A 6000-nucleotide genomic window follows, 5' to 3' on the forward strand; every position below is an offset into this window, starting at 1 on the left:
ACAATGATGTACCATACATTCATCAGAATTTGGAAATATAAACCACAATATACCATTCATATAGAAACTGGAAATCGCTTTGTACCATGTATTCATCAAAAACCTGGAAACCACTAACAACATATCCATTGATAAACACTACAAAAATTATACTACCACTTCAATCAGCCACCAAGTGACCAAACTACATCCATTGTTCCAAATTTTCAACAAAGTAAAATCAATCCAGCCTGAAATTGACTACTCTGCTAGGGTTAAAATGATCGATAATAGCAGCAAAAGCCGTTCATTTAGTTGGGCAAAAAACCCTCCACGCTCAAGGTCAAGTGCCTTCTTACCTCTCTGAGAATGGGGCGAGAAAGTAATGTGTTTGTTGCTGTGTAATCTCCATCATCCTTCCTCATGTAAACCCATGTCCAAACCATCATTGAAGAATACATGACTGCTTCTTTTAAGGATAGTAGCAATTGTGTATCCCAGAGCCATTAGTCCACCAAAGACACACACTGACCAAGAAGCCACCACCGTGTGGATCAATTTATAAATATTTGTGCTTTAGAATGCAAATGTGAACAGCTCAAATCCAAAATCACATATATCGAATAGCTGTTACCAAAGTCTTACCAAAATCTCAGCTGAACTATGTCACTGTCACAACTAGCTACCACCTCCAGAACTTGCCTGAAAACAAAGTCATGTTGAAGAAATGAAGAAGGCAAATACTTATTCCGAGGTAAAATAAAAACCACTTCATCGAGTCAAAGAAAAATAGTGGTAATCATTTAGTACCTTTAGATAATAGTTTAGCAAGAGCATGTCAACCATCAAAGAAACACTATCTAGCACCATGGCACCATCGATATAGTACAAAAGATATATATTTACTCCAGTTGTAGAAAAATAGTTCTGAAAGTGCATATCTTCATGATCTAAAAAATTTTAGTTGATAAATCATGAACCAATTGGGTATATAAACTTACCAAGCCACCGTAAACATAACCAAGTGCAAATCCAGCTACAACAGTGAGAATAACAAATCAGTGATTACGCTACTTTTAATTCCTGGATTCATATATCATAATAAAAATTACACAGTTTTGTGAAGAATTACACAATTTTAATTCTTGAATTCATATATCATAATATAAATTAGAAGACAGAGATTACCGAGAGCTAATTCCTGAATTGCAAAACAACTACCAACAAAATTTGAACAGAAACCAAGTTGATTACAATCAGACCCTCTTCCAATTATCTACTCAAATCCTCAATGCCCTAAAACAAATTGATTACAATTAAAATTTGAACCTATAGAGACTTCGATGCTTATACCCACTACCATTACCCAATTGAATATCACCCAAGATTTAATAAGGCATAACCCAAATCCCTCAAACAGTCACCCAATTGATGATTTGAACCCTAAGATAATCCTAAAATCCCAATAATCAAGCAAATAACGAAACTGAAATTACAAGATACTTACAATATGCAATAGAAGATTCAAGCTGCAAAATTCCCAGGAGCCATTACTGCAAAATTAAGCTACCAAGTTAACCAAAGATCTAGAAACTTGACTAACATGGATCTAGGATTTCATTTGGAAACTAAAATCCACAGCATTAATGGCAAAGTTGTAAACTTAAACAACAAAGGCATGAAATCTAAATAAGAAATTACTGATAAAGAATTTATCTGGGCAAATTGAGATGTTGATTGAAAACTTTACCTTCCTTGCAGGAAATTCATAAACTTGAATACCAATTCTCAGCAATGAGAATAGAAAAGTACCCTTGTTTGCATTTGACCAGAAGTAGGGTTCGTATTTAGGACACAGCAATTTAGTACCCTTGTTTGCTTGTGATATCATAGACCAACAGCTGCAGCTGCACAGTGGTAATACATGGGAGCCCGACTATGGTAACGTTCCTGACCTGCAGTGTCCCATATAATAGAGTGGATCAACCAACATATATTCCTCTTGCTATAAAACAAGTAGACTGCTATGGACCACAAGAATTTATTACTACTACATCAATTTATCATTACAACATGTAACTGCTCCTACATGCTTCAAATGAAAATGCTCAAGACCTTTTTTTGTTAGTCATATTTGAATTAATGATCATGTCACTACAACAAATAAATATAGACCATAAATATACATATATATATATATATATATATATATATATATATATATATATATATATATATATATATTAGTATGTCACTGTAGAAATATGCAGATAACAAACTGCGCAACAAAAGTAATTGTTACCAGTTCATCAGTCTATCCACTCTAAATGTCAGAATACACATTAGAATCTCAAAGACAAGCACATATAGGCCAAAAATTCACGAGCATGAAGTTGTGAGATGATATTAACCATAAGTACAACTAGATTATTAGAACAACTTGCCTACCAAATCTAACACAATAGACTACACAACACACAAAACAACTGAAGTGATGAAAACATACACAAAAGACCAACTACTCAAGGAACTAGCTAGGGCCATGCCAACCAGGCCTCCTCCAACAATAGCAATGTCATACGGTTCACTTTTATTTGAAGATTTCTGCTGTGCCACATGATCCTGTGGTTTAAAAAGAATCATATATCAATCATCAACCCAACAATATCAACCATGGGTAGTCTCTCTTGGACTCTACAACTTTGTGATTGCAAAGCACCAAAATCTCTATTACTGGCATAAATTCACAGACAATAAAAATAAAACACTAATATTACCAGGATCTTTGCAAATATTGATTGAACTTGTACAAAAAGATCCAACCAACCCAACCAAAAAAGTGAAACCTAAAAAAAAGAAATAGAAAAGACGGTACAAGAACCCAGATTTGAAGGCCACTTCAAATCAAATTCATTTCATTGAAGAACAATAACCTTACTTCACATTCAGTATACCCATATCGTTGAGCATAGAGAGTTGGGTTCACTACCCTTTTCAATGTGCAAATAAATAATATGAAAAGTGAAACTGCAAACTGAAAAAATCTTGAAAACAAGCCATCTCAAGTCAAAATTGAATGAATCAGACCTCAATTTAAGAATAAGAAACAAGAATGACGAAACCCATAAATCAAATTTGGAATCCAAACAACTGAAATTATCATACAAGTTTGAATAAAAAAAAAATCTATAACATGGATTAGAAACCCTAAATCAGATGGATACCAAAGATTGGGCAACTGGATTCGCGCACAGCTGAGAGGCTGCTTGTCAACGCCCGTTGAATCAAGTATGAGATCTTGCCTTTCACAAGGTTACAGTCGAAGTGGTGGAGGTCGTCCCAGCGATGGTGCGTGGCGATAAGGTTGAACACAGTGTTATCCGGATACGTGCGTGTCAGAGGATAGTGAAGAGGCCGATAGTGAAGCCAAGGTCATGGCGATATCGATAATGGAGAAGGCGAGGAAGAGGAAGGATTTGGGAGGAGAGAAAGAAGAGATTTGAGGAGAGAGAGAGAGAGAGAGAGAAAACGCGAGTGAGCCGAGTGTTTTTCTAGAGATGAGGGAATAGTGTTCTATCTTTTTTATTGGTCAGACAAAGAATGGGTGAGGAGGGAATCTGAAAATTATCCGAGGAGGGAAATCTGAAAAATGTGCAGCGCGAAACCATTCTTTTTGGTTTGATAAATTTGTCGGGGAGAGAGAAATCATTAAAAATAGTTCCAACAAAATCCAAAGCCAATTTACTCCTCTGACAAGACGACAGATATATGTTGTCTGAATACAAACAAAAAAAAGAAGCTACGACCCAAAACGAAATCAATTTATCTTCTTTGACGAGACGACAGATAACTGTTGTTTGAAAATAAACTTAATTCTCAAAACTAACTTACCATGGTATGTTGCTATATTCAGACGACAGTTTTTACACTGTCTGTCGTTAAATTATATCAGACGACAGAAACCAACCTGTCTATCATCTGAGCTCTGTCGTCTGATGAGGTTATTGGCATAGTGTGTGTTTTTAAGCTCATTTCCTTGTCATTTATTCCAATGTACCTAGAAAATAGAAACTAGATTAAAAATGATGAAGTAAAGGAAACAACTATGAAAAATATGAGGAAATAATTATTAAAATGTCGCATAAAAATGCTCCTATCAGTCTTCTTTATCAATCCTTGAAAAGATGAATTTACCCTTACAAATTTGACCAAAATAATATTGACTAACGATGGACGTAACGGCATGTACATATTTTCGGTCGAAATTACAAGTTCATGTACTGAAATGATTGTTTTAAAACTTAATGTACCGAACTTCGGAGTCACCCATTTGTCGTGTACTGTTGTTAAAAATTTCCCTATTGAGAGAGACATCATCGACGTCGCGGCTGGCGTCGTAGTTATTGAGAAGGGCGTCACTGACGTCGAGGTTGGTGTCTAGGATATTGAGAAAAACGTCACCGATATCGAGGTTAACGCCGCGGACATTGAAGAAGATGTTATCGACGCCTACGCCAACACCAACGTCGCGGTCATTGTGAAGGAGACGTCATGACGTCAAGGCCGACGTCGCAGAATGTTAGGCGACTAAGAAGGGAGAAGAGGAAGAGTTTCGTAGCAGGGTACCTCAGGTTCGGCGTCTGGTTTGAGCTTTGCTGGGGGCACGGCTCAGGAACGAGGCAGCTCAGCGGGGGCACTGAGTATAGGCGAGACTGGAAACTAGGCTTCGGCGCGGTGGTCGAGGCACCAGAGGCACAACGCGCCACTGGAGACGCCACGAGCGGACGAGTCTGGGACGCGAAGACCATACACTGGAATGGCTGCAAGACAAAGGCAGATTTGAGTCCTGGTTTGGGCGAGTCGGCGTCTGCATCGTCGACGAGATGAGATGCCGACTCTGAACAAGGAATGAGGATCTTCTTATATGGGCACATCTACACTTTCAACACGAGGAAGACCTAGATGAAATTCAAAGAAAGGTGCCCAAAGAGAAATATAAAGATGTGGAGCCGATAGAGAAAATTTGAGCTTTGGAAATTTTCTGTTGGGATGAATTCCCAAGGAGAAAATTTGGGGGCATTGTGGGAGTGGTCAACTTTTATTGCGCTCACTATTAAGGCGATTAACTCCGCAATTAGTATGGAGATAAATTCTAGTCATGAATGCGGCGATTATTTCGGTCTTAACAACGACAATAAATACGCACAATGATTACGGTTATTAATGCGCGATGAATGACCGTCGTAATTGAGCCATGATTAACCGTCGTTAATACAACTATGATTATCATCATAAGTGAGCAAATGAATGCGACCATAAAGGCGGGAATAATGATGGCTTGTCCCTCCCAAGTCATCGCCTATATAAAGGCGGCTCGACGTCAAGTTAAATCATATCATTTCAACCTGTTTTACTCCACTAGACTAAGAGAGTTACTAACTTAGGCATCGGAGGGTTTTCTGCAGGTACCCCCCCCTCCTCCTCGAGCCGACGGTCAAACTTTGAGTCAAGCCTCCAAGGAAGCTTCCTGATCGTTCCTGGTCAGCTCCCTCTCCAATCCGCATTCATTGGTGAGTCAAAATCATCTACAGAATTTTTTGTCAGCAACAAGGATTAAACCTAGTCTGCTATGACTTACTCCCGCTCTACTCAGATAGTCAAGTCTTTCTGTCACCTATTCTAGGAAACTTCCTGATCATATAGTACTGTTCTCGATCAAACTAGTTTAGAACACAAGTCTTTGTCAAAAAATTCTCTTTTTGTTCCAAACCTTGATGACCATGTCCTCCAAGGAAAAATTTGCTCAAGAAATTGACAGAACCATGTGAGTGTAAAATAATTTAAATGGCATGATAACAATCTTATAATGCATACTCTAAACAAATGAAATTCGGGGTTTCTGGATGGATAGGATTCAGGCCATGAGGCTAAAAGCTTAGATATCCCAGCTTTCTCAATTGAACATACTATATTCTCCACCTAAACTCGATCATCAATATTCAATTTCATGTGGTCAACAAA

This window comes from Rosa rugosa, chromosome 5 (genome assembly GCF_958449725.1).
Source record: "Rosa rugosa chromosome 5, drRosRugo1.1, whole genome shotgun sequence".
In the NCBI taxonomy this organism is placed as follows: domain Eukaryota; kingdom Viridiplantae; phylum Streptophyta; class Magnoliopsida; order Rosales; family Rosaceae; genus Rosa; species Rosa rugosa.